Source organism: Anastrepha obliqua, unplaced genomic scaffold, assembly GCF_027943255.1.
Source record: "Anastrepha obliqua isolate idAnaObli1 unplaced genomic scaffold, idAnaObli1_1.0 ptg000005lb, whole genome shotgun sequence".
Classification (NCBI taxonomy): Eukaryota; Metazoa; Arthropoda; class Insecta; order Diptera; family Tephritidae; genus Anastrepha; species Anastrepha obliqua.
In genome coordinates this window covers 3,021,988-3,049,157 of record NW_026562177.1, presented here as the reverse complement: position 1 = coordinate 3,049,157, position 27,170 = coordinate 3,021,988, and positions in this window count along the sequence as shown.

Here is a 27,170-nt window from a genome sequence, read left to right as displayed (position 1 = left end):
TGGCCGCTTCTTTATTGATCGCAGTCAGAGAAAGGAATGATTAAACTCATTTACTGCGTAAATCAAATGTAAGGTAATTTCATGTGCTAATTAGAATTCAGATGAATTGCTGGTAACAAGTTGTGGCTGCCGACACCTACATCAACGCCGACAACACCAACATCAAAATCCGAAATCCGAAAAAAACTACTAGTATGTAGTTATGTATCCATAAGTCATATTAACAATGCCAACGTCAATGCTATTGGTAGAGACAGTGTATGAGTATGTACCTATACCTACAAATATCCCAATGTAGCCTATTAAAAGTTTCAGATAATAAAGTTTAAGCGAAAGAAGGTGAAAAGCGAAACAGCGACTCCCTGCACTTTGCTTTATTTGTTCGCGTATTTGAAGAAGCACCACCACACGTCGTTGAGCATTAAAACTCTGACATTTGTACTCGTAAATACGGATGGATGGATGGAGGTCGCTTGCGCATCTGAAGTACAAACACATATACACATCTGTGGGTGTACCCATAAATATGTATATGCAAACGCCATACATTTATACATACTTTTGTCTGCTACTACGAGTTGTGGAGATAACGGACCTCATTTGCCGGTATCAAAAAGTTGTTTATCATAGCCGTCGCCATTCACTGTTACATTGGCGCCAGACTCGTCTTTGAAGAAAAATGATGGCTGTTCTTGAATGACTTCGGGTTGATCTCCAGCCCAAATCTGACAATTTTGACCAATTGACCATTAAACCAAAAATTTGCCTCATCACTGTACATCATAAGTTGGCCCGAGCGGGCGATCAAGACTTTGCACAGAGCGTCGATTTTCGTATTACTTTTGTACGATTTATAAACGTTGTTGAAACGTAAGTCTTGCCATGATGAAATTTCAATGAATACTAAAAAAAATTATGTATTTAGTGTGACAGTAGTCACGCGTGATCTGCTGAAACCCCCTATCGGAAAAAGTACCTCCAATCAGATCATCCTTTATTATGTGTTATTTAATGTTATTGTTAGCTTTGAATATACAAATTTTTAATCATTTAAAAAAAATGCAATCTTAATAAATGCAGCAGAAGTATTACCTCAAATAATGCTGACGCAATCAATGGAATAAACCTTGAGCACATTTTATTCACTTGAGATTTAAATATTTGAAGAACATTTAGTAAGTCTAGCACAGAAATCAGATTATACCAAGTAGTGCCTAAAAACTGAAACTAAGTTTGAAGAAATCGAAACAGCTATAGAACAGAAGGTGAATTTCTCACTTGAATTACTGACTGGGAATTCATAAAAATTCGCTTTCAATAGCAGAAGGATGTGGTGCTATCAACACGCGAAATTGGTAAATGGCATTGAAAAATTGAGATATTGATAGGAGATACACTATATATTCGGACTTACGAGCATTAGATCGAGAATTCTATAAAGCTTGTTCACAAAATAATTTATCTGGAGTTGAGAGTTAAAATATTATCCACCCTATAAAATTCATGCTCAGCTGTACTATTCGACCCAAGTCGGAGAAACCAACTTACCATTTAGTATTTGGGAGATTAACATCACCGAAAACACGCAGATGATTGGAAGCTAACTTATCGTTATGTTATATATGTGCTTTATAGTTATCACAAATACAACTAGGAGAAATGTACGTAGCAATTAGATATAGAGAGTCCTATGCACCTTTTAAGCAAATACAGAAATAATCCAAAATGATGTAGGCACATGGAGAGTTATTTGAAATGCCCTTAATTTGATTTGAAGAACTTTGGTTACAAAAATCAGAATTAAGCCAAATTTCAACAATAACAGAGACGTCAAACTCTAAATGAGCGCTGAGGGGGCGAATAGTCTCCGACTTGGTGCGAATACCTTCCATATTTTGGAAATAATCCCTTAGTACTTAATTTTTTTTTTTTTCCTACATTAATCATACATATATCTTACTGACAACTAGTAGATCTTTTAACAATTTGTTAGGAAAATTATTAAATATATTTCATCATGGCCAGTGCCAAGACGAATACAGCGATTACATTTTAGGACAGCAATTACATTTTATACAGAACAGTTATTTTAGCATACGAGAATTCATATTTAATTTAATAGGTCAATTGGTCGGTTTCTCTTCAGACTTCGTAAAGTTCTTATTTCAAGTTGTGAGAGTGTATTGACTTCTTTGTTTTTGTGCTGGTTTATTTCGTTAAAATATCTTGTGGATATCGCTTTTATTTCTTCGTCGATTAATGGTATATTGAACGTATGGATGACATCATTTTTGGTGTACCTGTCGGACATTGTTATTATACGTAAGATTTTTGATTGTTGTCGTTGTATTGTGTTTATGTGAGTTCTTTTTGCAGTTCCCCACACTTGAAGTCCGTACGTCCAGATTGGTTTAATGACCGCCTTGTATACTAAAAGTTTGTTGGAAATACTGAGCTTAGAATTTCTACTTACTAGCCAATGCAATTGTCGAAATTTTTCCTTTATTTGTTTTATTTTCTTTTTGATGTGATCTTTCCAAGTTAATTTTGAGTCCAGATGGATTCCAAGATATTTTGCAGATGTTTCAATTAGTATATTTTTATTGTTGAGCTTAATCGGCATAGCAGCAACCTTTGTTCTTGTCGTAAATATTACTTGTACAGATTTATCCTCATTTACTTATAAACTCCATTTGTCAAACCACTTCTTTACATTGTTGGTGTACATCTGTAATTTTGTTGTTGCGGTTGAGAGGTTTTTGTCAAATGGCAATAAAAATAGTCGTCTGCTAATGTTGCTATAGTTGAATTAGTTTCGTCTGGGAGTGGTATGTCAGAGGTAAATAAGGCATATAGCAGTGGTGGTAGAACGCTGCCTTGAGGAACTTCTGCTGTTATTGGATGAATATGTGAGTATTTGTCATTGTATTTAATGTAGAATCATCGATCAGTAAGGTAGCTCTTGATAATTAAATAATAGTCCAGTGGTAATATTGTCTTAATTTTATGCAAGAGGCCTTTGTGCCAAACTTTGTCAAAAGCTTTTGCGACGTCTAAAAACACAGCAACGTTGTATGGTTTATTTTCCATGTCTGAAATTATTTTTTGTGTAACTAGATGTTTTTGTTGAATAGTTGAATGCTTTTTTCGAAAACCGAATAGATGATCTCGAATGATGTTTTTCGTGTCAAGTATTGGGGTAATTCTGTCATGTAAAGGTTTTCTGCAATTTTAGATATAGTCGGAAGTAGGCTTATAGGTCGATATGAAGTTAAGTGTGAGCAGTTGGGTTTTTACCCGGTTTTGGTAGCGCAATGATTTCTGCGACTTTCCATACTTTTAGGTACTTTAAGTATTGTAAGCGAAACATTGCATTAAACACGTTTCTAAGAAATATGTAGCCTCAATTCGTGGACTATGCCTTGGCAATCGAAGGAAACAGTCAACATCACCTTCCCAGTTCTTTTTGCTCATAGGGTATACATATCCCATCTTTTCACTGACGGACAAGAAGACTGTCGCAGTTGTTTTTTATATGCATACATTTTGCGTTCGTTGAAGGTTTGTATATATTTGTATACATATGCGTGTATGCGCGTTTGACTTTCTGGATGCATCCATGGATATTAGAATATTTTCTCATCAATATGTGTATGTAAGTACAGTAGAAGCCCGATAAGTACAATTGGAAAATTTCAGCAATGATTGCACTTAGCGAAAAATTGCACTTTTGCGAATTTCTCCTGTGGATCGAGGAATACCTAGGGAAAAATATTTTAACTCTATTCAATGCAATTAATGAGTTCAAAAGGTCGATATTCAAGAAAAATGAACACATATTTATTGAAATTAATACAAAGAGATCAATGCGGAAGGACATATGAGTGTGTGCTCTAAAATTCAATTATTTTTTTTGGAAAAACTTTGTTATTTTCGATTGCGTTTTCTCGTAACACTTTCCAAGTGCTTTTGATCGGATATCATGCAAACAAGCGATCTGATTGAATGACAGTACATCGTTCTGTTCACCCCATTTCAAAATTGTATTGACACAGCCAAAAATCGATTCATGCTGGACTTTTTCGGTTGTTTCTTCTTGAGTAGTATCTTCGGGTTCATTGGCTTCACTATCACCTTCATCTATTCCTAATTTCAAAACCCAATTGCGGATTTCATCTGTGTCTGCTTCACCCAGATAGTTTTCGACCATCTTATTTAACCGTTGTAATCCTCCAACAAGAAGGGGGTCGTCAATTTCGATATCCAATGGCATATCGTCTGGATTAGATTCAATAATCGCGTCAACTGTTGGGCTTGTACCCAATACGCTTTTCCAGCATTTAGCGATCGTTTCAGGGAGCAATTTCCCCCATGCTTGGCTCAACATGATCACGGCGGTTTTCAAATCAATTTTCTTCAAAAGTTCATGTAATGAAGAATCTTTTTCACTAATTATGGTTTCCATTAGCAATGTTTTGTATTGAATTTTTGTCAAGTTAATAACACCTTGATCCATTGGCTGTAAAATAGCTGTGCAATTGGCCGGAAAATACATCACTTCGATCTCACCACAAACTAATTCTTCTTCGGGCGGATGAGATGGGGCTTGATCCAGCAAGAGTAATGCTTTGGGTGGAACATCATTTTCTTTGGCGAATTTTTTCACTTCTTCGACAAAATTATCAAAGAACCACTTTTTGAAAATATTCCGCGTCATCCAAGCTGTCTTGTTGTTAGCATAATTCACCGGTAGACGAAAATTTTTAAAACAACGCGGATTCATAGATTTGCCATCGTTAATGGTTTTATTTTGTGGCTGCCATCACCATTTGCACACAAAAGAACACTGATTCGATCTTTTGAAACTTTGTTGCCTGGAGCACTCTTTTCATCTTTCGAAACGTAGGTTTTATTTGGCAAAAGTTTCCAAAAGAGCCCCGTTTCATCAGCATTATATATTTGTGATGTTACATATCCTTTTTCAGCGATTTTCGCCGTCAATTTTTCCTTAAATGGCTCAATGGCTTCTGGATCACAAGATAATGATTCACCAGTCACAGTCAAATAGCGAAGTCCGAAGCGTTTCTTGAATCGCGAACACCATCCATCACTTGCATTGAATTGTTCTCCATCCTTTTTTATTTCATCAAATATTTTTAATGCTTTGCTTTTCAATATCAAGCTAGAAACAGGAGCATTTCGTCGCCGCTGATTCATGAAAAACTGGTACAAACGCTTCTCGAGCTCTGGATGATTGCCAAACCGCAAAGTTTTCCGTTTATTTCCAAGTGAAAATTAATTGTATGCATTTTCTTTTAATGAACGAGATTGTTTTTTTATTGGGCAAATCGTTGCGCAATCAACTTTGTATTCGAATGCAAGATCTCGTTGTTTAACGCCTTTTTCAATTTTTTGGAGAATCTCATCTCTTTCTTTCAATGTAAGAAAATGTAGATTCCTTTTCACTTTTCCCATGATTTTATTTGATGAAAGCAAAAAAACATGATTCAAACTCCGAACGATTGTTTTACTCTCAAGAACCAGCTTGAAACTAACGCGTGTTGAATGTCACAAACGATTCGATGCCATATTTTATGATATCAGCGCTAAAATTTTACAGTTATTTGTAAAAATCAAAAATCACAAAGCCTGAGAACAGTGTTTTTGGTCGCAATAATTCCGAGAACCATAACTGTGCATAGCTATAAAGCTGTGTCTTCGCGCGTGATGAACGCAAATGCATTGCCGTATTAAGTAATTTCTTCGAACAAGAATTCTTTTGCGCCCGAAAATTGCAATTTTTTATTGCTCTTTTCGAGTTTTCTATGGACTCAAAATCGAATTGTACTTTCCGCGAAATTGCAGTTATCGGTATTGCACTTATCGGGCTTCTACTGTAGTTCAGATTTGACTGAAGAGATTAAATATAGGTATGCATATTCATATGATTGCCTTTATGGCTGTTTTACATATAAATTAATTCAAAAGAAGTATGAATAATGTTATATAGAAAATAAATTTCTAAATAACAGGTATTAGAAAAACCTGAATACACTATTTTAAATCAATTCTAATTAAACCAAATATAAAAAATGAAATAAAAATATCGAACAAAAAACTGTGTACAGGACTTGAACCTGAGTCAAATATGGGACGATGTACTGCATGCACCATATACAACACGTCTTTCACGATTGCTCTAAACTACAATTAATAATGAACTTTTCTAAATCACTCATTTATTCGATTCGCAGTTTTATATGCACATATTCTGCGTTAGTTGAAAGTTTGTATGCGTAATTATATGCATATGGATCTGTGAATGCGCGTTTGGCTTTCTGGACGCATATTAGAATGATATTTTCTCATCAATATAATTTGGATTTGATGAAAGAGATTAAAGACATATGTACATATTTTCTGTTTTGATTCATTTATATAAAAATCAGGTCATATCCAGTATGAACTATTTTATACCGAAAAGAAATTTCCATTTATGAAATACAAAAAAAACAGTATTTTAAAGAAATTTTAATTAAACTAAACTCAGAAATTTTACTAAACTTTCCTGGGTTGAATTGTAAAAAAAAATGTGCAAGAAAAAAAAATATGACTTCAGGACTTGAACCTGAATTAAATACGTGCCAAAAAACAAAACGAATAATTCCGCGGACTTTAGCTTCTGCACCACAAATTTACTGCTGCGCGGCCTTCTTAATCGCAAATTTATTCGCTTCGCTGTGGGCATGAAATAAGTCGATTTCCTTAGTAGTGTGCCGAAAAATCTTATGAAATTCCTCAGTAGTTTGATAAACGCAGAAAAAATCTGAATTCCTATCCTAGCGTGGTAAGTAAATATAGAAACCCTCCACTCGCGTGGTAAATATCTGCAATTCCCCACTCGTGAGGCAAGTTGAATTTGAAATTACCTTATTATGAATCTACAAATTAGAACTCGAAAAAAGCTCATTTAACATTTGCTCCTCATTGCATTAACATTCTCTGGTTATACACTTTCATTCAGTAAATACATAGTATGTACATTCATTTGCGCATGTAATGAAAAAAAAGTCTTGAATTAATATACTTTTCAGAAAATGTATTAAAACTTATCAACGTCGCACGTAAGAAGCACTGTATCACAACGCACCGCACCTTTATCCCTGCCACATGTATGACTTGGCATCAAGTCCCGGCGCCAATTATTTTTTTTTTTATTTTTTTGTTTAATGTAATCGAAAAAAACATTGTGTAATAAATTTTACGTATTCGCTTATTATATCAAAAATATGGAAATAGTAAAAAAATAAGCAGTCGCAGAAATAAACTCACCGCGTATTTTTCCTCGCCACATGTTAGACTCGATATCAATTCCCGCCGCCAATTTTTGTTTTTTAATTTTTTTTGTTTTTAATTTATTTCAACAAATTTTTTGTTTAATGTAATCGAAAAAAAATTTGTTTAGTAAATTTTATGTATTCACTTATTATATCAAAAATAAGGAAATAATAAAAATTTAATTGGTTTAATGTGGAGGAGAGAGATGTGTTGTGTGTTGAGGTAAAAGATGTGTGGTGTTTTCAATTTTTGTGGTGGAAAACTGATGTTTTAAGATTTATTAGTGGACAAATAAGAGCGAAATAAAATACTTGTTTACCCATCAAGCTATCCAAAAGAAGAAGGACGTGTTAATTATCCTAACACTCTAAGTTGGCTGCTGTTTACATATACATATGAAACACGCCTAATGTGTGGTGAAATTAGCAATTAGCAATTAAGTCTCGTTCACAATTACAACATCCCCTCTGAACGAGATACTCTTATAATATATTATAGTATATAATATAGTTACATAGCTCTTGAATATTTTTTTTTGTTTTTTTTTATGTTCAATTACATATTTTAATACAAGGCAAGGTATAAAAATAAAAAATATAGTGCAAACGGTTGCTATTTATACATGTGTTTGTAAGCAATCAATTAAGTCCAAATTTCTTTGAAAAATATTCTAATTTGATTTTAGGCAAGCCTTTTGTCAAAGCATCTGCGATCATTTCATCGGAAGATACATGAACTAACTTTAATTCCTTATTTTTAATTCTCTGATGCAAATACTTAAGTTTGATGAGTACGTGCTTTGTAGCGTCCGAGTATGAATTGTTGTTGGCCTTATTCTCAGCTCCTTTGTTGTCGCAGTACAGAATGGTTAGTTTCGGAGTTGCTGGAAAAATTTCACGTTGTAGACCCTTAAGCCAAGTGGCTTCCTTGGAGGCTGCAACCATTGCCACGAATTCGGATTCAGTAGTTGACAAAGTAATACGCTTCTGCAGCTTCGAAGCCCATGATACTGCACCACCCTGCAGCAAGAAGACATAGCCAGTTGTGGTTTGAGCTGTGTCTAAATTCCCAGCATGATCAGCATCGCAATAGCCTTCGACCTCTGAATGTTCCTTTTGATAAGTTAATCTCTTATCAATGGTTCCTTTTACATATCGCAACACACGTTTCACGGCTGCCCAATGCGCTTTGCCTGGGTTGGTGCCAAAACGACTCAACCTGTTGACAGCGTATGCTATATCCGGCCTTGTCAATTGTGCAGCAAACAGCAAACTACCAACTGCTTGCATATATGGCTTCTGTGACATTTCTTCAATATCAGCTGTTTCCGTTGGACATTGACTTTTCGTCAACTTTTGGTTCGGGTCCAGTGGCGTCGAGATCGGATTACAGTCTAACATATCAAACCGCTTCAATACATCAAGCAAGTAGTGCTTTTGATCTAATGAGATAGTGCTATGGTCGTTATTACGCGTTATTCTAATTCCCAGTATTGAGCTGGCATCACCCAAATCCTTCATTCGAAAATTGTGGCACAAATTAGATTTTAGCTTGTCTTCCATGACGCTGTCGTTGTTTAGTATAAGTACGTCGTCGACATAAATGGCGACAATTAAAGTTTTCTTTTCACTTGGAAAGAAGTACACACATTGATCGATTTCACTACGAACCAGACCAAAATGGAGTAGCGATTCATTCAAGCGTTCATTCCAGACTCTACTGGATTGCTTTAGTCCATATAAGGACCGCTTTAATTTACAAACGCGCTTCGTTCCGTCGTCACATCCCTCTGGCTGTTTCATGTAAACATCCTCTTCAAGTTTACCATTGAGGAATGCCGTTACCGCGTCCATTTGTCGTATTCGTAGGTTAAGCTTTGCAGCCATGGGAATAAGTATGCGAATTGAGGTGTATCGCACAACGGGGGCGTATGTTTCCTTGTAGTCGATACCTTCAATTTGCGTGCACCCCTTCGCAACAACTCGTGCCTTGTACTTACACACGTTACCATCTGCATCGCGCTGTACCTTGAAGACCCATTTTGAGCCAATGACCCGTTTCCCGCTTGAAAGATTGACTAACTCCCATGCTCCGCATGCCTTCAAGGCCAAAACTCAAAAAATTAAGTAATTGATTCAAAATTTCTTACTCGGGGGTTGTCGGGGTCGCTGATTACGAATTTGATCTTAAAATTTTGAAAATCCACCCCCTTCCACCCCTATTGGCCACCCCACGTGAAATAGCGTATATTCTAGAACATAATCAAGATGCATGTAAATTTATATGTTTTCGGGGTCGCAAGGTAGCAAGTGGTAGCAGCTGAATCTTGTTTTATTCAGTAACCATTACTTTTTTGAGTAACCTTTAATAGGTTTCAAAGCAGCATATGACGGCGTTGTATTACTATACAGTTTGAAAACTCAAATTTTATAAAAAAAATTGCAAAAAATGTATGTAGGTATTGCTGCAGCTAAAAATTTTGTGTCGAGGTATTGATATGTACTAAAGATTTCTCGTATTTTACTAACCTTCCGAAGATGATTCCATTTGGTTTTGTTCAATTTACTCCATTACAAAATCTTTCAAATGTGTACAACTTTCACTATTCATCGACAGTAATACGATGCGACTGAAAATACAGAGGATACTTAGGGTACAGGACGTTGCTATGAACGGTTTTCACTACTCAAGGCATTACTGTAGCCAACCCAAAGACAAAAAAAAGAGGTTGTCTGTAAAGTCGGTTTACTGACGATAGTTTAACGTGATAACGTCATAAGAAAATACTGATTGAATGGTTGCATTTTTCAAAAGAAAATTTTAATTTTATTTGTTTGATAGATATTTTGTATGGATATAGAGAATGAGTTAACATTAACATAACATAATATAATATACTTTAACATAACATAACATAACATAACACAACATAACACAACATAACATAACATAACATAACATAACATAACATAACATAACATAACATAACATAACATAACATAACATAACATAACATAACATAACATAACATAACATAACATAGCATAACATAACATAACATAACATAACATAACATAACATAACATAACATAACATAACATAACATAACATAACATAACATAACATAACATAACATAACATAACATAACATAACATAACATAACATAACATAACATAACATAACATAACATAACATAACATAACATAACATAACATAACATAACATAACATAACATAACAGAACATAACATAACATAACATAACATAACATAACATAACATAACATAACATAACATAACATAACATAACATAACATAACATAACATAACATAACATAACATAACATAACATAACATAACATAACATAACATAACATAACATAACATAACATAACATAACATAACATAACATAACATAACATAACATAACATAACATAACATAACATAACATAACAGAACATAACATAACATAACATAACATATCATAACATAACATAACATAACATGCTGTTCAAGCAAGGTAACGACGCATTTTTTGGTGCGTGCAGCCGGCTACATAAAATTATAAGACGTTATCACGTCAAAAAATAATAATAACATTAAAACAACAGGTATTATTAACAAACTTAGTTTTATTTTAAATTCTTCAAATAAATCAAATTAATAGTAATCAATAAGAAGGCATATGCAAATACAAATACGTGAATTTATATATGTACATATGCGCATATACATACACATATACGCTCACTTAAGTAGGAGAGAGCAAGATGTCGAACGTTGCCGTTCGTTTGCTTTGTGTGCTTTGTCGTTCGTTCCGCGCTTTCGCTTGCAGTTCATTCAAGGTAACGACAAATGAGCAAGGTAACAACAAAAGAGCAAGGTAACACTAATGAGCAAGGTAACGACACATTTTTTCGTGCGTGCAGCCTGTTAAATCGAATTATAAGACGTTATCACGTCAAAAAACTCTATCTAGAAACTTTTTTTTTCGACTTTTGGCCAGCTTTTTGGGAATCGGCCGCACTGTGAGCCGGTATGCTTTGGACTCGTTACTGTAGCCCATCAACACACATTCAGTTGATTTTTCATCCAGCTGAGTCGTTTTTGTTTTGGTACGTGGACCATTGCTCGACAACCAAACACTCTTAAGTAACACAAATCCGGTTTCACGTTTGTCCACATCTCTTCAGGAGTTTTGTCATTGCCTCTGCATGGAATTCTGTTTAGCAGATATGCTGCTGTGACAGAAGCCTCAGCCCAAAATTGCTTACATAAACGTACATCTATCAACATGCATCGTATACGTGCAACAATGCTCTTATTAATTCTTTCGGCGACACCACCTTGTTCTGAAGTATACGGAGCTGTTTTTTCATGTTTAATACCATGCTCTGTTAAGAACTTTTGGAATTCACGACTTGAGTACTCAGTGCCGTTATCAGTTCGAAACACCTTAATTTTCCTCGAACATTGATTCTTCACGGGCGACTTATATTTTTTAAATTCATAAAAAACATTTGATTTCGCAGCAATCGGCACTACGGTAACATTGCGGCTGAAATCGTCGACGAAAGTAACAAAAAAACGTGCACCAGAGTGGGATCTTTTTTGGAATGGGCCACAAACATCTGAATGTATCAAATCGAGACGTTGTTTGGCTCTTTTACCTGGATATTTGAATGGCTGCCGGGATTGTTTACCTTTCATGCAAACAATGCATTGTTCACCCTTATTCGACGATAGCTTTAGACCTTGCGATGACTTTTGTACCTTTATCAAATTGCTGTCACAAATATGACCTAGGCGACGATGCCATAACTCATGGTTATCACTCGCAATCATCGCTTTGTGTCTGCTATCTACGTTGTGTACAGGTATACAATTCAATCGATATAACCCATTGACAAGTGATGCTGTACCGATCAATTCAAAATTTGCATTATAAATTTCACAATTCGTCTTTTCAAAGACGATTTTATTCCCTTTGATTGCCATTTGACTCACTGATAAAAGGTTAGCACACAATTGGGGAACGCATGTGACATTAGTAATTGTTGCTTTAGATTGACGCTCCTCTTTGCCAACATTGAGAAACATGTCTAGGTCACCAATACATTCCGCTTTAAGACTGGAATTGTTAGCAACAATAACATTCTTTTCCAAAACTGAGCGTTTGTTTGAGAAAAGCCAGCTCTCCATTGACATATGGGACGTGGCACCGCTATCGACGTACCAGTCTTTCGAATTTACATTACACGCGAGAAGCGAAGCAAACAATACACTAACACGTCTAGGTTTGTTGTTTACCGGTTTATTTTTCTTCTTTGGACAGACCTTCGCAAAATACCCAATTTGCTTACAGAAAATTACAAATGCAAAGTTCAAAAACGGTTTGAGATAGAAAATTAATAAAAATAATTTTACTTGATATTTTTCTGATTGGTTGTTTTGATTTTATTCAACGAGACATAGCAACGGATGATGGGTATTGTAATATTATGATTATTAATAAAAATTATTTTCTATGAAATTATTGTTTGTAATTCCTTTATATACATATCCTACATACATACACTGCAAACATACATTATTATTGTTTCCAAACAATAATAATGATAAACAATACAAACATGGTCTTTGTCCCTTCATACAATCAACACATGTAAGCATATTTTTATCTCAAACCAAATTGTATTTAGAAATAGTATAAATAGATGTAAGCATTAAAATATAAAATTAATTCTGAAATAGACGAATTCAATAAAGGAGCTCTTGCTCAGAAAAAATATAGTTTTATTATTTTTTCCACACAGAGTCCTAACTGGGGGCTCAACCGGGATTGCAATACATTTGCCACCTAAAAGCTAAGTCCTTGAAATAAAGGAAAATATAAAAATCCACGGTCTTTAAGAAAGACAGTTTCTGAAAAATTGAAACAAAAATTATTAAGTGAAGCCTAGCTATACCAGCAAAGAAAACTGGAGGACTTTAAAAACTTACGGCTAGTTAAAAAATAACGCACCTACGACAGTAATCGGGATATAAAAATAGAGATGGAAACCGAAATAGCAGTCCTGAAAGCCCAAATAACGGCATTGGCGATGAACATGCAGAGCCAACAAGAATCCTTCCAGCAACACATCGAAACCATCAAAAGGGAATCATTCCAACAAGTAACATTTGTTACTCAACATAAAGAAGTCCGTCTGGCACTAACAGACCCTAAGGATATTGATCTGGAGCTATTTAAAGCGTTACCAAAATTTGATGGCGATAAAACGCAGTAGCGTTCTTGGAGAAATCAAGCCTGGACATTTATGAAGTTAAGAGTTTTATGCAACACCCTCGTTATTACTCGGCATTGGGAATAGTACGCACGAAGATTATTGGGTCGGCAGCTGATATTCTAACAAATCACAATACAAAATTAAATTTCTACTCGATATTTATTACACATATGCAGATCAGCGTCCGTTATATGTCCTACTAGACGATATGAAAAGAATAGTTCAAGGAAGACGTACATTGTCTGAATTTCACAGTGAGGTCAGCAAGGCATTAAATTTAGCCTTGTCTAAAATCGAGATGTCTGCTAGTCAAAACAATGCAGCAATGTTAGAATATGCTAACGAAGAAGCTGTGCGTACTTTTATACTAGGGCTAAACAGCAAATACACTAGCGGAACATTATACAGCAATAGCCCAAAAGACTTGGAGCCAGCCTATGCCATTGCATGTACAATATACCACGACAATGTGATTCAACAGTTCGATATACAGCCGCAGCGATCAAATCCAGCACGTCATGATTATCCCGAAAATCGTCCAGCACCACGATATGAAGACAGGCAACATCGATATAATCCAGGGATACAGGTATACGGGAATAATCAGCGATTTCAGCACCAACAGCAGCCGCAGAGACCAGTACCCATGGAAGTCGACAACTCAAGAGAATTCGTTCGGACTACACAGAATGGTAAATATAATAACCCATTTAAGAGTGACAGAGTACCGTCAAATCAAAACATAAATCCTTGGAGATAAGATAAATAAGAGAATAAATCATACAGTCGAAGAAGAAAATAGAGCAGAAAATCTAGACTGTTTTGAAGACAAATTTGAAACAGGAAGCACTTTTTTAGGCGTGTAAAAGGTTTGCCATGCGTTGTAACAAAATTCGGTATGACTGGCAAACCAGTAAAAGTTTTAGTAGATATAGGGGCTGCAAATAATTAAATTAGTTTCAATTGTGATATAGGGAAATCCGTCCAAATTAGGCCAAAACACACAAAAACATTGCATGGAAACTCAGTAATAAAATCAAAAAAAGTCATTACACTATTCGGACATCACTTATCTTTCTATGAAATTGATGAACTAAACGACTACGATATGATTTTAGGTGAACAGGGATTACGCGTATCAAAAGCAGAAGTAAATTAATTTGATTATAGCCTGAAACATAAAAAGAGGATTGAAGAACAAAAAATTAATTACACCTTAGATAATGAGAGTTATAATAAAGAAATTTCTCAAATTATGCAAAGAAATGATTATATAAGTGAGTCTTTACCATTTACAACAACAATTGAAGCTTCAATTAGAACTCAATCGGACGACCCCATTTGGACTAAGCAATACCCTTACCCGATGGCAGACCATTTTTTTTGTTTTTTTTTTTTTTTTTTTGGCGGTGAGGTTGGGTTCGCACCATATAGTAACCGTCGCTACTACGTGTGTGGTGAATCCACTAAAAATATCCCCCCTCTTCTCTTGGAGGTACCCGATACCCGGTGTAAACAAGACTATACAAAGCCTAGGGAAAGCAAAAATATTTTCAACAATAGACTTAGAATCAGGATTCCACCAAATCCTCATTAAAGATAAAGATAGAGAAAAGACAGCATTTTCAGTAAATGGTGCAAAATATGAATTTGTTAGGATGCCTTTTGGTTTAAAAAACGCACTGGCAATATTTCAACGATGTGTTGACGATATTTTGCGTGAATATATTGGAAAAATTGCATATGCGTATATTGATGACGTACTGTTATATTCTTCTTCAACCGAAGAACATATTGAACACATCCAAACTATAATCAATGCACTCCATAATGCTAACATGAAGATCTCGAAAGAAAAATCACATTTCTTCAAAGATTCCCGTCAATTCTGAGGCCACATCATTAAACACAATAGAGTGACTGTAGACCCAAATAAAATCGAAACAATAAAGAAGTTCCCTTAACCAAAAACTTTAAAAGAATTGAGGTCATTTTTAGGACTCGCCAGTTACTATAGAACATTTATTAAAAACTTTGCGAAAATAACAAAACCCTTGACAATACATCTCAGAGGAGAACGAGGTATGGTAAAAAAGAATAAAAGCGCAAAAATAGAAATAAAGTTAGACGAAGCTGCAATACATGCCTTTGAAAAAATTAAAATAGAATTACAGGCACAGGTAGAATTGTATCAACCAGATTTTTCAAAACCTTTCGAACTCACGACGGACGCAAGCAATTTTGCTATAGGAGCTGTACTTGCCCAAAATCGAAAACCCATCGCTTTTATTTCAAGAATTCTTAGCGATACCGAACAAAGTTATAGTACCAATGAAAAAGAACTTTTAGCTATAGTATGGGCACTACAAAAACTACGAAATTACTTATACGGAGTAGCCGATTTGACAATTTATACGGACCAATCATTAATTTATTCTATATCATAAAAAAATCCAAATAGTAAATTAAAAAGATGGAAAAACTTAATAGAGGAGTACGGAGCAAAATTAGTTTACAAACCTGGTCATCAAAATGTTGTGGCAGATGCACTTTCTCGACAACAAATAAACACCTCAACGGATTGCTCAGCCCATTCCGCACAAAGCTCACCAACAGAAATAATGAAAAAAGTGAAACAACCATTCAACTCTTTCAAAAACCAAATAATTATTATAAAAACCAATGAAGAAAAAGAAACCGTATCTCAGACAATATTTGCCGATCATTTTAGACACACAATATATTACAACGATTCACAAATTTTATGCAACAAGTTGAAGGAGGTAGTCAGACCAAACGTTACAAACGCTTTAAGGGTAGAAAATGAAGAAATATTTCACTTTGGAAAAGATAATATTCGTACATTTCCAAATTGTACGTTTGTACAAGCACAAACACTCCTTATTGATATTACGAATATCAATAGACAAAAAAAATAAATACCAGTCTAACGGTTAGACGCGATAGAAGTGAAACCTTCCGTAAAACAAACTGAGAGAGAATGAGACGAAAGCAGCATTAGGAGCGGGATAATTATAGGTTCATTATAATATTGCTATAAAGTTCATATTTTATTTTCTTCATTTTATTATTATTCATCCTCAATGTTTTCAATTTCAACAAATGATACGAGTGGCTTATGATAGCTAAAATATGATACAAATGCTTTGGTTTCGATGTTGTCAACATATCTTTGAAATACCGCGTCAATGGTTGTTTTTGATCGTGTTGTCGATTCAGTGCGATTGTTACACATTTTTAAATTGAATGTTGTATTGAGAAAGTCAATTAAAGGAACCGCTGTGTCCAATGCAAAATTTACGTTAAAATCGCCACTTAAAATCATTGGAACTTTATCGGAATCTTTTCTAAGTATCCGCGAAACTTCTGGTGTATACTTTATTAAATTTTCGTGAATTAATTCCGTGATGCTATTTATTGATTGATTCGGTGAAATATAAATTGCCACTATTAAAACTGTTTTTCCATTGCTCAATCTGGTTTCGCATGCACATATTTCTCCCACTTTAGAGAGCTGAACAGACAGTGATTCTAGTTGCTGTGCATTCAGATTTATCTGTGGAGTTACAATACGAGCACCGTCATTTTGATTGTGGTATATTGCAACACCGCCTGCGGTAAATATTTAAAAATGAAAATATTATATTTACGAATATAAAAATACGGACGCAATACAGCACACGCGGTTGCTATTATGAGCGTCGTAACGCGTATATTACACAGACGTACTAACATACACACAAACATTCGTAGGACGCTTGGTCTAAGCAAGTATTAGGTAGTGTAGTATAGGTATACATAATGCCTTCTCGCTCACCTTGGCTCCGTAATACGCAGGCGCGCACACATACGTACTAGCATACATACAAACATACATACGTATGACGCTTGAACTAAACACCAAAGCAAGTAATAGGCAGTGTAGTATACATACTACAATACTCACTATACTAGCATGGCTCAGCAGTACGCAGCCACACACATATACGTATATCAACATATAACGCTTCGTAGTGTCGCTTTTTCGTTTCATCGAGTCTCAAATCACTCCCAACTATTCTAAAGAAGTTTTCACTTCAAAAGAGATTATTATTCAAACTCGCAGAAGAGCTCATAGAAATTACAAAAACAACGCTCAAGAGATACTTTTAAATTACTACTGGCCAAACCTAAAAAAAATGTGCAGTACGGAGACAAACATATGCGAAATATGCCTTGTACATAAATACGAACGTCAACCGAACAGACAACCTATAGGAAAAACACCAATACCAACAAGATTAGGGGAATACATACAAATGGACATATTTCATATGAACAACAATACGTATCTCAGTTCAATAGACAGATATTCGAAATACTGTTTTATTCGAAAATTAGAAAATAAACTACATTGTCACGAGTATATTGAGGAAGTTCTCACACAAATCTACTCCAACGCAAAATATCTTATGACTGATAACGAGAGTATATTCATAGGAAATATGGCAAAATCAGTATACAGTCGACTACAAATAACCCACTCCATGACGCCTGTACAGCATTCAACATCAAACGCTCAAGTTGAACGGTTACATAGCACACTCATCAAACGCTGTCAAACTTTAGCTGCAGAGAATGAAACAGCTCCCGCTGACGAGTTATACAATGCAGTTTGCCAATACAACAAAACTATTCACTCAAGGACAGGATATAAACCTGAGGATGTGTTTTATAATCGTGACAAACATCCTGACATTCGTGAAACACTTGAACAGAAGCAGCACCAGCTTTTAAGGTACCATAACAAAAATCGAAAGATTATAACCTACAAAGAAGGCGATACGATTTACAGCAGGACAGATCGACGAAATAAAACCTCGGCAAAATACAACAAACACCTAGTTAAAGAAGATCGAGGTGACAAGATTCTGACAGTAAAAGGGAAAATTATACATAAAGACATTATCAGGAAAGTAGCAACATGAAGGCAACTGGATTTATATTATTACTTATTCTTTCATCTTGTTCTTCCAACAAAATAACGGACTTAAAAGGTAAAAAATTTGTGCTTGTAGAATCAGTCACGATGTATGTGTTTGACCACACAGCTTACCTATATCACATAGCGAACTTATCTAATATATTAGCCCCATACGAAAACATAATGAGGTCACACTATAGAATACAGGAATCACAACAAGAAGAAATACTCATAAACAGAGTAGAATATTTAAAAACACAATTAGTACCACCAGAATATCGGGCTAAACAATAACGAACAACGTAAAATAAATTCACAATTCGAAAAGATCATTGAAACTCTTGATCCTAAATCTATTACAGAGAAACTAATTATGACAGAAGTCCTGAAAGAATTCGAAAGTATTACCAATACAATAAATTTTGCAAGGTTAGGAAACTTTTATTCAGGAACCTTAAATTTAAAAGAAATAAATGAAGTAATCAGCAATGAAATATATAATATTCCTGTAATTAATATACTAGAATATTCCGACATCCATGTATGTATGTTTAAAACCGCAATAATAACCATATACAAATATCCTGTCATTTCAAATAAATGTCAACTATATCAAGTGATTCCTTTAGCATCTAAACACGGAAAATATGAATTAAATCAAAAGCTTTCAAAATGTAATAACGAATTTATCAATGTATCAAAATGTAAAAACTATTTAGGCATTAGTATTTGTAAACAGGAATTAAAGGATAACTGCACAATTCCACTGTTATCAAATCAACAAGCTCAATGTAACATAATACAAGAAAATAATATTCCAATACAAATTTTAGACCACGGCAATATTGTTATAACTAATGAACATACTTGGAATGTTTTAAAAATAAACGGACCACATTTAATACGATTTAAGACCTCTACAAGTATAGATAATAAAACATATGTGAAGCACCAAGAGGAAATTAAAAACGTTATTCACGCACATAATAACGAACAAGTAGATGTCTTGAAAATACTAGCATTAAACTCAAATTATAAATTTAATAATATTCAACAATTATATAAGTATGTTATACCTATAGAAGAGCATCCATTTAAATTTACATTATATGTTATTTTTTTTCATAATTACCTTTACCTTAACAATTTACTTATACATAAAATTAAGTAAATATCACCGAAACCAACGAGAGGAAAAGAGACGCTTAATATTCCAAAGAGCATATGAAGCCGAACTACTCCGACTACAGCAGATTTGAAATGAGGACATTTCATTCTAAACACCGGGGAGAGTTAACGACGTTGACACATACACTACACTACATACATACACTGCAAACATACATTATTATTGTTTCCAAACAATAATAATGATAAACAATACAAACATGGTCTTTGTCCCTTCATACAATCAACACATGTAAGCATATTTTTATCTCAAACCAAATTGTATTTAGAAATAGTATAAATAGATGTAAGCATAAAAATATAAAATTAATTCTGAAATAGACGAATTCAATAAAGGAGTTCTTGCTCAGAAAAAATATAGTTTTATTATTTTTTCCACACAGAGTCCTAACTCGAGCGAGACCGCGGATTAAAGCTAGTACTATTATAAACAGCGCTTTTGTACCGAATCGTCACGGGAGATGAAAAATGATTTCTATACATCAATATGGAGCAAAGAAAGGAGTGAGTGATATATGTATGTATGTTTGGTCGGACTGGGAGGGCATGGTGTACTGGGAAATGCTCGAAAAGAATGCCACAGCCAACAAGGAGCTCCACATTGTCCAGCTACACCGCGGGAATGAGGCGCTATTGGACTGAAAAGACCTGATCGACATGATCAAACCATACTCCTTCACGACAACGCCAGGCCCCCCCATATTGCACAAGTCGTCAAGGCCACACTCCATGAGCTCGAATAGGAGGTCTTTCAGCATCCGCCGTATTCTCCGGACCTTGCACCAACCAATTACCATATTTTCCTCTCTCTGTCAAACCATACGAAGGGCGTTATTTCTTTGACACCTGACCCGGCGATTTTTGGCGGAATGGCATCAACAAATTGCTCGGGAGGTGGAGAGAAGCTGTAAACAGCAACGGTGAATATGTAATTGATTAACTTATTGATATAATTTTTGTTTTTTTGTTTAAATAAAATACTTCGGTAAAAATGCAACGAACTTATTCCCCAATCACACACAGACATATAAAGGGTGGTTAAGTTTTAAGGGCCGGTGTTGGTTTCGAATAAAATACAATTTTTTTTAAGAAATTATTGTCATTTATCTTTATTATGATAATATTGATATAGCTCAATTACGTATGAAACAAAATTGGAACAAATGGGCGCTGCGGCCTCAGCGGCACACCTTCATCCGATGGTCCAAATTTTCGATGACGCTGAGGCATAATTGAGGTTCTATGCCGTTAATTATCTCATCTTTTAGCTCTTGAATTGTTGCTGGCTTATCGACGTACACCTTTTCTTTTAAATAACCCCAAAGAAAGAAGTGCAACGGTGTCAAATCACATGATCTTGGCGGCCAATTGACATCGCCACGACGTGAGATTATTCGGCCATCAAATTTTTCGCGCAAAAGAGCCATTGTTTCGTTAGCTGTGTGACAAGTGGCACCGTCCTGTTGAAACCACATATCATCCACATCCATATCTTCCAATTCGGGCCATAAAAAGTTCGTTATCATCTCACGATAGCGAACACTATTCACAGTAACAGCCTGACCGGGCTCATTGTGGAAAAAATACGGCCCATAAACCGCACCAAACAGTCACTCTTTGTGGGTGCATTGGTATTTCGGCAATCACTCTTGGATTATCATTCGCCCAAATGCGGCAATTCTGCTTATTGACGAATTCACTGAGGTGAAAATATATCTCATCACTGAAGATGATTTTCTTCGATATGCATTTTGATTTAAACACCCATTTTCATAATAAGCCTGAATAACTTTAACGCGTTGCCCGATTGTGTATCTTTCCATGGTTCAAGTTGAGTTAGTCTGAAATTAAAAAATGTCAAATAAAATTCAGAAAAAGACTTGACGTTTAGGTGTGGTTCACATTCAACATCGGGCCTTGAAATTTAACCACCGTGCGTTATAATAAATATGAAAACTTGTAGTAGGTTCAGAATATTTTTGGACAAGCGAGTAGGACCACGCACTTGATGCATGATATTTTGTCCGTACCTATGAGACTGAGCTGTTTGCGACGACCACTTCTGACGGTTTTTCCCACGTAATATAGTTTGCGAAAATGTGATTATATTAGACCTTTCACTCCAAATATTCGGCGGGATATTATTTTCGCCTTAAGAAGAATTTTATCTTCAGAAGAATTTTCATCTTCACCATCATCCGTTCTGATAAACTCATCGACGTCAGTCAGAAATTTTTCAATTCCCTCGTCGCTTAATGAATATTGTTTTATCATAGTAACTTAAATAAATAAATAAACTATAGCATATGTGTAAAAACACACGTACAAATGTATAATAAAAGTCAATTTGATTTGTTAGCAAAAGTCACACAAAAGACATTGTTCGTCGACACAAACTTTTTAAAACTATACTTATAAGCAACTAGCGCAACTGAACGTGCGCACACAACTTAAGCTCATCAAAGAGTAAAGCTGTATAAAAATTAAAGAAAAACAATGAGGAAACACAATAATAAAATGTAAACTTCTATCGAGCGTCGTCGAAACGAAGACATATAAAGGGTGGTTAAGGAAGAAGACGAAGAATGTACGTCTAGGCTTAAGTAGTTTTATAAACTTAGTAATAACTATAGTTTTACATATAACACATGGGCTTGAAAGTTCCGGGGCTAACAAAGAAAACACTTTTTTTATTGTTCAAATCTAGCTTTATTCATCAACGTAATTTCCATCAAGAAAGAGCTCACCCCTTCATTTGAAGGAAATTTCTTACCGGCGAACATTTTCTTAGGTCTGCGAACAATCAGTAGTCGCTGGGAACCATATCTGGCGAATACGATGGATGTGGAAGCAAATCGAAGTGTTCATGTAGTGTTGCCATTGTTTCGCTACCATCAATACATCCTTGTTTTTGTTCAACAGTACCGTACTTGTTGGTTTTTAATTACTTTATTATTTTTTGTGATACATTTAATATCATTCTTTTTAAGTTTGGATGAGTTATGTGCGTATATAACAAATCACGACAATCGCACTTCACAATTTTCACCTGCGACGAATTTTTCTATAGAAAAAGTTTATATTTTCAAAAATGTTTCTCAATTTTAAACTAAAGCAAAAAATATTGCAGATTTACAAACATCCTTCCAGTGAAAGCCTCTACATATGCTTTGTTCTTATTTGATGTATCTGGCAACACCAACTTTTCGCAAAATTACATAATTTTAATAACAAATTACTTAAAAACTATAAGCCACCGGAGAGTGCGGTTTTCCTTTTTAGGATGGCGATACACCCCTCTATCCCCCCTTAACATCCTTTTTATTCAAAGCGTGAGGCATTATACCTTTTCCATTTACTCCATATTGGCTATGTGAATAGACGAAATATTCGTTTAATTTTATTGCTAAAAAATCACTTGCTGCAACTTGCTGTGCAGCACATTTTATTACTTTTTATGCCTTCCTGCTGCAGGATAAACCGCCGTCGGTTGGTTTTGCAAAATTGTTTTCAAAATGCTGCAATTGCAGAAGTGTGCGGCAGCCTTGTCGTGCGAAGTCACTTTTACTATTCGTTTTGCTCGCAGTCAAATCAACTGTCTTCTGTTCGTACTGTAAAGTAATGCTTGTGCTGGTGCTATCGCTGTTTTCTTTTTAAAGTCAAAACAAGAATCAAGTCATTACTGCAGAAAGTATTGGAGCAATTTCAACTACAAAAAAAGAAAACAATTGACCAAAAGCCGTATTTTCTTGAAGAACTAGGCAGCTAGTTATGTCATAAGTAGTTCATCGTTCACAAAATATGCGATGCACACGTCATTTGTTCACTAAAAATGGTATTGAAGCAATGTTGAATAGCAAAAGTATCAGTGGTCCTGAACTCTCGGAGAGTCCTTCAAACAAAATTGCTTCTAATCTCTCTGGACTCGACTACGCGATGATAATACAGACAGAATTGCGCGCAAGGGTAACCGTTACATTTTTACAAAATGCCGTTCAATTAGAAGATTCTGCATTACTTGCAACAAAACAACCATTGTCTTCCGCTCTCATCGGAGTTAGGTAGCTTGGAGTCATGCTTGAACCTGTTGACGTTGACAAAAAATTGGTTTTAACAAAAAGTTCCACCATCTTCATCCAGCAGTATTGCTTTTGTTATCTGGAATCAATGCCAAATAAGAGAGAGAATGTCGTTTCCAGAGTATAAAAATCTTTCTCATTCATTGATATAAAAAAAAATTGAAAGAAGATAAAGATGTATTAAACAGTTTTTTTATTACTTATTACTTAGAATAGAAGTATGAATAATTCAATGTATTTGAAAACAAAGTATTGTTGAATGAAATGCTTTTAAGCCATTTTTCTTCAAATTACTGCACTCATTTCGCACCTTTTTCGCAATTATTATGCTAATAATTTCCATTGATGGTTTAATGCAGCATTTCGGCTACATTTGCGATTCGATAAGAAAAACACAATTTTGTGGTTTGAGATACACTTTATGTTATTATTTAGTCTCCTTGAACATCAATACCTCTTCTTCCAACGAGATTCCAATTTACGTATTCCATCCCTGAAGTGAGAATCTGGAGGACTGCAAAATACATTTCCACAGCTGTTAGAAGCTCACCGTTTGATGAAAAACGCTTTCCACGCATGCATTATTTTATGTCTGGAAACAGATGGAAGTCGCTAGGGGCAAAATCTGAAGAATATACAGTGGATGCTCCCAAAATTCGAACTTTAATTCATGGATTTTAGCCTTTATCAAAATGCTCTTGTGATACGGAAAAAAATTTTTTTTCATTTGCAAATTGTTTCACCGGTTTGCAGTAATCCATAACAAACAAAATTCCTTTCACATCATAAAAAACTGATGCTAACACGAACTCGTTTCGGAGCCGAAGAACTAGTTTCATACTACTCTTGTTTTGATTTAGGATAGATCCCAGTCTCTTCCAAAATAATAAATCGACGCATGAAATCTATTTTATCCTTTCGAAAATGCTCTAAATGTTGCTGAAAAAGTCGCATTCGAATGTGTTTTTATTCCATTGTTAGCGAATGGGGTACCCATTGAGCACACAGCTCTCTGAAACCCACTACTTCTGTCAAAATATTACTTAGAATGCCCAATGAGATGACTAAGGCTCGTACTAAATCTCTTTCAGTCACTCAACGATTTTTCAATCGATATTTGGTATTTTTTCTATGATTTCTGGTGTTGTTGCTGTTTTTGGACGTCCTTGATGTGGATCACCTTCACGACCGCATTTAAATTCAGTAACCTATCTTTCTACTGCACTAATTGATGGCGAAAAGTCCTTATACACTTTCAACATTCGTCCATAAATTTCCTCTGCTTTTAAACCTTCCAAAAATAAAAATTCAATCACTGCACGATACTTGATATTTTCCCGTGTAGAAAATATTGTGACACGTCGATACTAAATGGCTTGCAAACAAAGAATCAATTGCCAGATTGAAATGAAACTTCACATACGTTTATATGAGGAGTGTACCAATATAACATAAAACTTAGTGTAGTAGCAACGCCTTCTCTTATCGAACCGCACAACTTATTGAACAACCTAGTATTTCTGCCATGACAAAACTCATCATAAAAAACCAGTCGGTCTGTCCACGTCGAATAACGTCTTCCGAGCCGTTCGATAATAAAAAAAAACAATTTTAACTTGTTTAATTTTAAAAGTTACTTTTGAACTCTAATTATCGACTGACTACAATTTATTTTTGGTTGCTTAAATACTTATTTTCGATGTTGGTAAAATTGCAAACGTTGCACTTGTACAAATAAGAATTGCTGTTATTGCTATTCTTATTTGTTTCTGTTTCTTTCTTAAGCTTATTTCAATATTTTTGGTTTCAAATTTATTTTATTGTTCAAAAGCAAGCATTGCAATAATACTAATAAGAATTTCTGCTATTGCTATTCTTATTTGTTTATTTCTTTTTATTTCTGTCCAACGTTTATTGCAATACTTTTCGTTACGAATTTCTTTTCTTATGTTTCCCAATTGATGGGAATTGTGGTTGGCGTTTCATGTGACGTAACTCACGCGCCAATTATATACTATATACTATTTATAAATATCACACATCTCACTTTGGGCAAATTGCAGTTAAGTTTATCAACAAACACAGGCACCCAAACTTGCAATAAATCACACGTTCTTTCTCGCATGTGTCAGTACACAGTTGCTTTCGCAAAATAATTAATTGACACACATTCAAACTTTGCCGTGGATATTTGTCCAATATGCGGGTGGGTACGGTATTTGAGGACAACTTGAGAGTAAAACTAATCAGATTTTATTTTGAACAAAATTTAATGGAACTTCAGGAAGTTTTTATGTTATTATAACTATATCTATGAAATAAAATTTCCGTTAGCAGAGACCCTGAATCAAATGCTCCCTATTCATATTGACCATAACGGTATCAATTGGGGCCTTCAGAGAAGGAATGGTGTCCTGAGGATATTTATTGGTTTCACGCTCCTAATCCGCAATTAACGTCTGGGCAGTTAGGCGGCTATGAGTTCGGCGTTGTGTGGTGATGGTAATTTTAAGTTATCCAATCTTGTGTTGCCATCGCTTTGTGTGAAGGAGCATAATCGTGCTGAAGGATGTATGGGCTGTCACCGCGTACACTATCAATCCAGGGTTTCACTACTGCCTCTAGAACATCGATATAAGCAACAAAATTCACTCGAAATCTTTGAGTAAAGAAGTTTTGTGTTGTGACATGCATTTTGTTGCTAACAACACTTAAAACCATAATAGTGGCTGGAAGCTTCGTGTGCGTGGCAACAGGAACCTCTGTAAGATTTTAATATAGCCATCATCGTCAGAAGGCAGAAACTACGAATATACAAAACTGTCAGAAGACTTACACTCACAATGCAGGTGCGAAGTCTGGGTGCTGAAATCTAAAGAAACCGATCAGTTATTGTAAATTGGTTTGAAAGAAAGATTCTAAGAAAAATATGTAGCCTTGTACGACTTGAAGACGATACTTACCGTACTTGGTACACAAATTAATTAAACACACATATCAGGGGTGCAAATGTAATCAGGTACATTAAAACACAATGATAGAGCTATAAAAAGGATCTTTGAAACAAATCCACAAGGCGATAGACGAAGAGGGCATCCGAGAAAATAATGGAGAGATGATATTAAAGGCGATTTTGGAGCTATGGGCATATCTGATATCAAACGGAAGACTGATGGCCGAGTGACGTGGAGGTGAATTGTAACGGAAGCAATGATGCACCCCGAACTGTGATGGTATGATAATGATTTTATAATTTTTTGGTAATTTTCTGTCCTTTCGTCTTGGTCAACA